The 9,996-nt window shown below is 30.8% G+C and overlaps 1 non-coding gene across 1 annotated transcript; it reads right to left on the bottom strand.

Annotated features, from left to right (window-relative positions):
* Positions 1-7,863: 7,863 nt before the first annotated feature.
* On the bottom strand, positions 7,864-7,936 carry TRNAV-UAC (transfer RNA valine (anticodon UAC)). Its single transcript has one exon. It is a non-coding gene; the product is annotated as a tRNA-Val (tRNA).
* Positions 7,937-9,996: the final 2,060 nt, after the last annotated feature.

Below are 9,996 nucleotides of genomic sequence, written 5' to 3'. Positions count from 1 at the left end.
CATCAGAGGTTCTGCGGCAAGCTGACCTCTTGCGCAGGGCATATACTGATGCATTCCAGGGCTCAAGGTCAACAAAGCAGATTTCCGGGGCTCTTCAGCCCGTGGCCCACTAGGGCTGTTACGCCATTGAATTTTTAAATCATTATGCTGCTGATACATAATATATTGTAACTTAATTTGCACAATTATGTATTATGATTATATATAATTGTAATATATTGGATTAAGGGAAGATTAAGTGATTTAGAAATAATCATATTAGATTAAGCTTTCTGACTTCTTTAATTTTATTTAAATATTACAAATAAGTATTACATATATATAAACTTTAAGCATCTAAAGTTATCATTAAATTGGAATCAAAGCAAGGCTTTTTCTCAACAATATTAATTACTGCAACCGTGCATAAGTGGTTTAACACAATATCTAAACAATTAAAAATTAAAATAAGAATTCATAATATAACAAACTCGAAAAATAAAAATGTGAAATGGAGAATATACACAATTATAAAACTATAATAATTAATCTCCTTTTACTGAAACTTCAATTCAGAACTCATCAGGGGAAAATGAATTAAACCTACCCAAAAGTCGATTAATATGTTTCGTTCTCCTGATTTATTTGAGATCAAAAACAGAAAAAAGATTCAATTAAATTTTAAACCGAAAAAACGAATCCCAGATGTACCAGAATTTTCCCTACACACTTTTGAAACATTTGCGAAAAAAGAATGAAACATAATATCGTACAAAATTGACTATGTGGTATTACACCACAACCGCTACACAAAACCCCGGTTGTGATACAGGGTGAAATAAACTTCTAACTCAAGTTCTAACAATAACATGAATTTTAATAAAATAAAAACATTAACAGTTACGATTCTCGACATTGTGAGACTTGGATATATTTAGTCCCTTAATTTCAAAACTTTGTTAACAGGAAAATGTTCTGTTGCTATTAACGTTATACTTGACGAGTGATAGTTCTAGCTGGCCAACATGCCCATAGCCCCAGCAGGAAAAAATGTCCTGGCCCTTCTCAGAAAACCATCTTTTATATCTCACTGTCTCATTACCTGCGTTGAATTCCGGAGGGGGGGGGGAGATTCCTTTACTCGTACATAACAAAGGTGTCCATTTCCTGACCCTGATGAAAAGACCTCTTTTATTTTTTTGTCTCTTGAATGTTTTTTTGTCTCTTTGTTTGAATGACCTTCGAGGCTGCAACTGGAATCATTAACAAAGGCACCTCATTGGGTCAGGATTTCACCACTGATCTGAAAGAGCTACCATTGCTTTCTTAAATCATTCATCCTAGACAAAAAACCTCTATGCTTCCTTATCATAACTACTAAAAAAAACCCATAAAAATTTACATTATGAAAATTGACCTTTAAAAAAAATTGGTCTAAAACCATTATATGCAAATCCGAAATTCAAAAGCAATTGCAAATAAGAAGCAAATCAAATATACTTTAAACAAATTGTCATTTAAACAACACTAAAAAATTGGGTGGTCCCCGACTATGCTAAACTTTTAATACCAGGAAAACGAAAAACTTTTTCATAGAGATTCCTTTGAACAATAAAATCTAATCTGATCCTTAAACAGCTAAAAACTGAAAACCTAGCTGAAACAAAATTTTTGAAAAAAAAAAAAAAAGCGCGAACTTACTAAATTCTTACGACGGCCTTCTTTAACGTAAACTAACTGAATTCTTAAGACGACCAAACTGTGTTCCTTGCAAAAAGTAGAATTCAGAGCTGCTGTGGAGAAGCAAGAATTTTGCAGTTCTTAGAAAAAGTATGTGATAAGATTGTGAAGACATTAAGTTATTTCGAAGCTGGAGAGATGGAAAATGAGCAACGCCTTCGACGGGACTCGAACCACGGGACTCTCAAATACATGCCAAGCAGGCTGACCACTACACTACGAGGGCATGCTAAGAAGGCGAGAGAAATACCTTATATACTTCCCTTTTAAAGGGCGACTGGGGATTAGGCGACCCAATCGCCACATCCTAAGGGTGGAGAATCATAATCCACCACCCTTATAGTTCGGAAGCCACTGTAGAGATAGTAGATTATTTGGAAGCCGGAGAGATGAAAAATGATCAATTCTTTCGCCGGGACTCGAACCACGAGCCTCTCGAATACGCGCCGTTCGTGCTAACCACTACAATAAGAAGACGGGAGAAATAACTTATAAGGTTCAAAGTGTCCAATAGCAGAACAAGCATTATAACATGTGTTCAAAATGCCCTATCTTATTAAAATTTGTGTGCGGCGGTGCCAAATGTTGGGTGTGGTCTGTAAAAATTATTACCGACTAGAAGGGTGATCATCAACTCCAAAGGAACTGTGTAAGGAACAGTGTAAGGAACTTCTGTAAAATCTTAAAAGATGCTATCTTCTGTAAAATCTTAAAATGCGAAAACAGAATTGGCTCAAAGTTAGGAAACGGAAAAATATAGGTTATAAAAGATAAAAGTTCACGTAATCAGGGTACAATAAGTCTTTGTTTAAAAATTTGTTGTTATATATGACAAATACATTTTTTTAGTAACTATTATGATTAATATATATATATTATATCTAATTACTAAGAAAATTATCATTAATTAATTAATCATTATATACAATATATTAATGTTTGCTAATAATAATTTATAATAATTATATATTATATATTAATATTTTATCTTCAATAAATTAATATAAAAATCTGTATTTTTTCTTTAATTAATATTACTGATCACTAGGAATTGCAGAAATTGCAGATACTTACATTGACATTCCCAATATTTTCAGAAAGCAGTTTGTATGCCATCCTAGTTCTCACAAGAAAGTTGACAGAGAAATAAGGGGAAACAATGTCTTAAAATGGGCAGATTGTAAAGCTTTTGTGGAAGTAATGATTAAGAAAGGCAGAAGATGTATAAGACGCAAGGATAAATTAAGTTACGCGTACATTTAAGTTTAGACTTTTATGCTTAAACTGTTTGTTAATGTTAAGTTTCCCTCATCCACAGCCTACTGACAAATGCAAAGCTATGAAAACATAATAATAATCATTAAAATCAAGCAAAAAATTACCTTAATTTGGCATAATTTTTAATAAAACTGTTACGATACGTTTACGGAGCAAAAAAGTTTTGCTACTGAAGAAATCTTGCTTTTTACATTGCCGTGTTTCTGTTTCATTTGATATTAATAGCTTACATAAGCATATTTAAATTTATATTAGCCTATTTTATCTTACTGTAGTTTTATGCATATAAAAGTCAGTTGTTTTATAATTTGTGTTTTGTTTACTTGCAAAATACATGCATATGTGTGTGAGTGTACGTGTGTGTATAAGTACATATTTCTTACAGTAACATCTACTCAATCACCTGCCTGGGAAAACGTTAGTAAGTCTGTTTAGGAAGCATCTTTTCTAGCAAAGTGGTGTTAATTTAGGTGCTGTATTTCACCATACATAGCCATTCTAACTTGGCATTTACAACCCATTCTCACCCATCTGAATGGATCTAATTTTGTATTGGAACAGTAGAGTAATCCTTAATATTCTAAAACAAACATTATATAAATGTACATATAAACGCTTTAATTCCGAAAAACTAAATGAACATTGAAAGAACGCACTTTGTAACGCGCTCAGCAGAATGTAAACAAACGCTACTAATGTGACATCATTCATGTGGGCGGAGTTAATGGGGACCTCCATTTGGACAGCCATTGGTCAAATTCAATCCGTTGTCTTAACAGTGTACATTTTGCCTATATGCTCCCGGGCACAGGATCCAAGTGGCACCAAACTAAAGCTACGAAATTTTAGAATGAAATATGTTTTCCATTTTCGGCAAACAGGAGGAGGCGCGAAGCATTTAGTTGTTCCCTGGCACTGAAAACCCTAGCCACGACTATGACATAAGTGACCGTTTACGGGAGTTACTTGCCATAAGAGCATTCACAGTATCTATTTACTTCAAGCTGATTTTGCCTTAAAACAGATATCTTTAAAAAAATCGGTTTGAAAGCTTTTCACATACGATACGTTTACTTGACGTGCCATTTTTTGTTGTCGCTATTAAAGACCCGTTCTCCTCATTTATGTGCATCCGGGCAATATAGAATGTAATCCTTCACCTCACGCAACGGAACTCCCGTATCGCCAGTAGAAATAATCATAAAAGACGATGAGATTTTATCCGCAAGTAGCGTTGCCAGCACGCGAGATGCAAATTAAACAGCCTAACACCCTCACGTGAGTCTTCAAATAACAGTTCATCTGATTTCTGTATCTGTAACGACATATATGTGTTCAGATTACATTACTTGATTGCGTAATTAGAATTACTACTAGATGTGATAATTAACATTGATTAAATATAGAATTATCTAGTAGCCAATTCAGAGCTAAAATTACAAAAGGGAATCTTTTTTCCTCTCTTTATATATATATAAAAATCAACATAAAAATTTAAAAAAAAAAAAAAAACATTAGATGGATTATTGGGCATTTGTATTCCTTTATTAAAAAGTAACGTTGCATTTTTACTTCCTTGTACGAAATAAAAAGGAAGTATTGTAATCGCGAAAAGCTTCAGGCAGCATATTTCAACGAAAATATCCACTTTGACCGATTTCGAATGCAATTTAACGATGTTTTTGCGTGATATCTGTACGTAAGGACAGAATAAAAGACTCTTTTCTCCAAAAAAACTAAAAAACCGCTTTAAAATGAATTCTGAAGAGAATTTTTCGTGGCGTCTGTACGAACGTATGTACGTACGTACGTACACATACATGCACGTACGTATCTCACGTACATAACTCAGAAAGAGTAGCCTCAGAACGTCGAAATTTTGTATATAAGACTACTTTTTTTTTTTTTTTCTTTTACACTGCTAAGGAGGACTACTGACCGGGAACAAGCAAATATATAAGACTACTATAACATGTAGATGTGCACCTCGTATTTTGGTTTCAATCGGCCGCGCCAAACGTATGTAAATATATTTATAAATATATCCACTCTGTTACCCAGCTCAGTAATCTCAGTTTCTTTATTCTTATATGTTTGTAAATTGTACATTTTTTTGCTTTAAAAATGATTGAATTATGCTGTTTTTATCTTCCGGTTAAGGTTTTTATGCCTTTAGTAAATCAGTATGCAATATTTTTAGAATTATCAACAATTTTAAAATTGTTCAAGTGCCGCTAAGCCTAATTTGATGGCGGCCATTGCTCTTGTTTACATTTGAAACAGCTGAGTAGCGGATTTGTTGCCAATCTAGAGAAACTTTGCTTCGCAACAACAAAGATAACGCCTTATTTATTATTTAAATCATGCTTAATCATTTCTGGAATTTTTTCAAGGAAATAAGCATTTAAGATTTACTTCGTAATTTTTAATACAGATATTTTGAGTTTTGTATGTATTTTTGCCTTGTCGCGAAGTGAAAACTGAATTAATTGAATGAGAAATACTCAATCGTCTGTGAAAAACTGTTCCTTTTTTGTTTTGTTTGCGTAATTTCTTTTATACATAGTTCTAGCTTTATTATAGTATTTGAATAGAACATGTGGCAACGATTAGATAATTCTTTAAATTATATAAAATTTGTGCATTCTGAGTTATAATATGAACGAAATATAATACTGTTAAGTAAACCTAGCGCCAGAGTGTCGCTATGGTAAACAAAGTGAATTTTAAAGAATGCACTTATTCCATTGTGATTTATGCGCTGTCGGCGAAGTAGGTTTAATTCAATCTAATAAGTTTAAATAAAATGCAAGAAAAATTGCGTATAATTTAATATTCCGTACAAGGAAGTCATGTGGTGTACACATCAGATTTTTTTGTTTTGGTTACTACGATATTCTTGCTCAAATAATAAAAATCACGTGGCTGCTAATAATTACGGAATTTATATTGAAACTGTCAAACAAAAATTTAAATGATTTAAAAATAACATGTCATTTCAATGCTATCACTTCTGTTGTTTCTTAAAATTCTATTAACGCCCCAATATATGAATGGGTGCCTTGCGGTTTGATTTTTAGTCACATATATAACCGAGAATGCTGTGATGAAAAAATTTACTTATTTTTTTCTTATTATTTTCAGCGCATTTAGCTAAAATCTATAAAGTCAAATAAAAATGAATAAAATAAACATACTTTATTAAACTACTAGCTAATTAAAATTATGTGGTTCAAAAATGTTTACATATGCATTATATTTTACAATTACAAATACAGAAAGGTTACAAGGAGGGGGAGAATCACATCTTCACGATGGAGGTAACTTATTTCTTATCAGAGTAGCAACGAAATGCATGACATTATTTCTTTTTCACTATTTGATTTAAAAATACGATCTCATCACCATTTAAAATGGCAAAATTGCTAATAATGGTGACTTAAGCTTTTGATCAAAAAGCCAGTGACAGCTTTAAAATTAAATAAATAAAAACAAACTGAAAAAAAAAAAAAAAAAGAAGAAGAAGAAGAAGAAAAGTCGAAAGGGATCGAATTTTAAAAAGATCGAAAAGATTTTAAAGATCACCCATAAGGGCTCTTTTAAAGCTTAATATGGTTTATCAATAGACATTATCGATAGAGATAACCCAGATCGAATAGCGGAACACTTTATAAGATATTAGATGAATATACATATAAAAATGATATAAAAATGTGTAATGTTATTTTATAAAAATATTTAATGTTTTCGATTAGATATGCATTATATGCATTTTTATTTAAATTATTAATAAAATTAAAAAGTAAAAAAAAAATTTTAAGGTACATATCTATTGCTTTTAAACAGTTTTGTATGTTAATTAATAACAGGCAGATCAAATATTAAAGAATAATATCTTACATTTTTTCGAATGGTAACAGACTCTAATGAAAAGTGAAACAACGCATTTACAGTGGATCACGCAAAGTCGAATTTCGAGACTAATAGCCCTTTCGGGCTAAAAAATTAAAAAACTAATCAAATTCAGTAAATTACGCACTACATTCCGGAAAACCTTCACTTGGAAAATTGTTTTTCTATATATCTAATAACGGAAAGATTTAAACTCAGTTATGATTAATTTAACTGGATGAGAAATAGGCCAGTATCAAATTTAAAATTAGACCAAAAAAAAAAAAAAAAAAAAAACCTTAACTTAGCATAGATTTTCAATAAAACACTGTTGGACTTTTGCTAAAAAACAGCTTACCTTTGAAATGGATAGTTTTAAAAATTAGTCTAATGTTACTTTGTTTCCTGTTTCAGATTTTAGGATGAGTAGTTCAATCGTTAAGTAAGACGATGTAAAATAAAATTTAAGAGTAAATAAAGAGGGGAACTAACTATACCGAATTCTGAAAAGGGAGAAAATGTTGTGGAATATTGTATATCTTATCGTGAGTAATATTTCTGAGAAAACAAATGTTAGACAAGCACTTCCACAAAGGACCAAAATCGTGAGGCAAAATCTTTATATAACTTTGTTGCATTTTAAACTTTTTTTATGCAAAAAAAAAAAAAAAAAAAATGTTTTGTTAATTTAAAAAAAAAATCAATAAATAAATCTGAAAGCCTTCAGATTTTATATTATGCCCAAAGGGTTGCTTTTTTAACGTTTTGCGTGTTACCTTCATTTATTAAATATCATATTTTTCGTACTTAAACCATAAAATTCAATTTCATAAAATAAAAAATAAAATCCCCCCCCGAAAAAAAAATTAATTAAAAATCATTTCTGAGTTCCGCAGTTATTGCATTATATTTACGTAAATATATTTGGGCTCTTGGCCTAAAATATGGCTATATTTGGCCTAAAAATTAAACTCTTGGTTCCGCCCGGGATCGAACCGGGGACCTTTTGCGTGTACAGCAAACGTGATAACCACTACACTACGGAACCTTCGTGCAAAGATGTCGAAAATTCAATTGTAATTCGTTGCCGCACTTCGCGAGGAACTGTTCACAAATTTTGGGAGTTTCTGGTTTCCTCGTTAACAACGAAAAGTGTAAGGATACCAAACATCCTTTTTAGTAATGCAGTATTGTTTCATCTTATCTTAAAAAAATCGATTTTATAATAAGCGTTATGGATTAATTCCGCGGTTGGGGTGAATTATAAATTAACAACAGTAGTAATGATAGCGGAAATGGGGACAATAAATTATCCTGATAAAAATATGAAACATTAATCATGGTTTGCTTTTTCGCCTCAAAAAGTAAAACATCTGAAATGTTACAACTTCACAGAACTCCTGAATTTTTTTCACATATCGTAAAATTGAGCTATTTCAGAAATTATATATAATTTGAATAAAATATAATTTGAATAAAATAATTATAATAAAACTCGTCTTTTCGAAATAATGATTCATATGTACTGTTCAATTTTGCAATCACAATTTCCGATAATAATATTATTTTGCAGTATATTTATATAAAATAAATTAAAAAAATTTCATTTAAAGAGTTCTCCCTGCACTTGTTTTTAAATTATATAAAAATAAATAAATAAAATAAAATGCATATGTCATTAAAATTTGCACATAGCCTCAAGACAGTAAAATAACCTCAAGAAAGTTAATATCCTATTCATTCATTTTGTTGAGGGTATATAAAAGATCTTTCGTATGTTAGATGTTTTAAAAGGAAACTATTCATCAGCATAAGAAAGTGAGTTACCAAAAACACTGCATTACTTTATGTTATTATTTCGTAATAACATTCTGTAACAAACATTATTTTATACCATCAGTGGAACATATAAAAGGTTTCTCACAACATGCAGGAGAATAATTGCAAAATTTCTATTGTGGTTTTTGTATGTATACTATCTATACAGTCTCTATTTAAACTTTATTGATGGTGATAAAATTTTGTATTCATGAATCCAGACTGCAATCATCTATACATATTTTTTCCTTTCTTACTTTAATTTTATTCAAACAGTAAACTTCTTTTTTTTTAACGGAAATTTATTTTTTGATATATTGGCATTTTTTTCGAAATTATACCATTTTAAATGCAAAGAAGGAAACGTATAAACGGACACAGCTTTCGAAATTGAATCTTTTGCGCGACGAGAGGGAGGAGGGGGAGTTGATTTCACTGAAATCAAGATTTTGCTTTAGCAGATGACAACAGTAAGTATTATTTTTATTTATTTGATGGTGAAATTCCTTCTGAGATGCTTGTTTGCAATCTGAAAATAATAGTACTTTAGTTTCTAAGTACGCTTTACATATCGAGGAAGTGAAATGTGATCGACTTAACCTATTAACCAGGGTAATATCAATATACCGGTAAAGGAGTCTATGCTTAATCCGAAAGGAGCTGAAAGAATCCGTAACAAACAACCTATGTTATAATTAACAGAAAAAGTATTTTAACTATTTTCCTGTATTTTAAGCAGCTTAATTTGGAGAATAACTTCATCTGGTTTATATAAATTAAATCAACATTAACGAGGACAACACACTTCAAAACAGAGAGAATGATTTTGTTCATATAATTCTTGTATTTCGACGAAAGTCAATCAGAAGCTGAAGACTGCGATTTAGCAATTTATTTTGTAATTTAACAATGTTTATATATTCCAGATTATAAAATAATTAAATAAAAAATTGTTGTGGGGAAAAACAATTCCCAAATACTACGACATCATCCGTTATCACTGTTGTTATCCCTCTCATTTTCTTCACCTTTTTTATTTTCCGAAGAAATTCTGTTTTTTTTTTTTTTTTTTTTTTTTTTAATGGTCTTTGGCAATTATTTTCCCGTTTTTTCGCAATCAACAAACTTATTTCCTTTTAGAAAATCACAGTCAGCACGCGACCCGGTTGATAGGGTTAGACTGTATTCGAAAGATTTCAAATGCTAGTTAATAATAATTTCAGCGAAGTCGCTTCATAAGATTATGAATGTTTGCAATTAATACTTATATTTCAACTGTTTTTATTTTAA

The sequence above is a fragment of the Stegodyphus dumicola genome, chromosome 8 (genome assembly GCF_044657685.1).
Source record: "Stegodyphus dumicola isolate Sdum_Otavi_A_Nest chromosome 8, ASM4465768v1".
In the NCBI taxonomy this organism is placed as follows: Eukaryota; Metazoa; Arthropoda; class Arachnida; order Araneae; family Eresidae; genus Stegodyphus; species Stegodyphus dumicola.
This window is presented reverse-complemented; position numbering and strand designations above follow the sequence as displayed.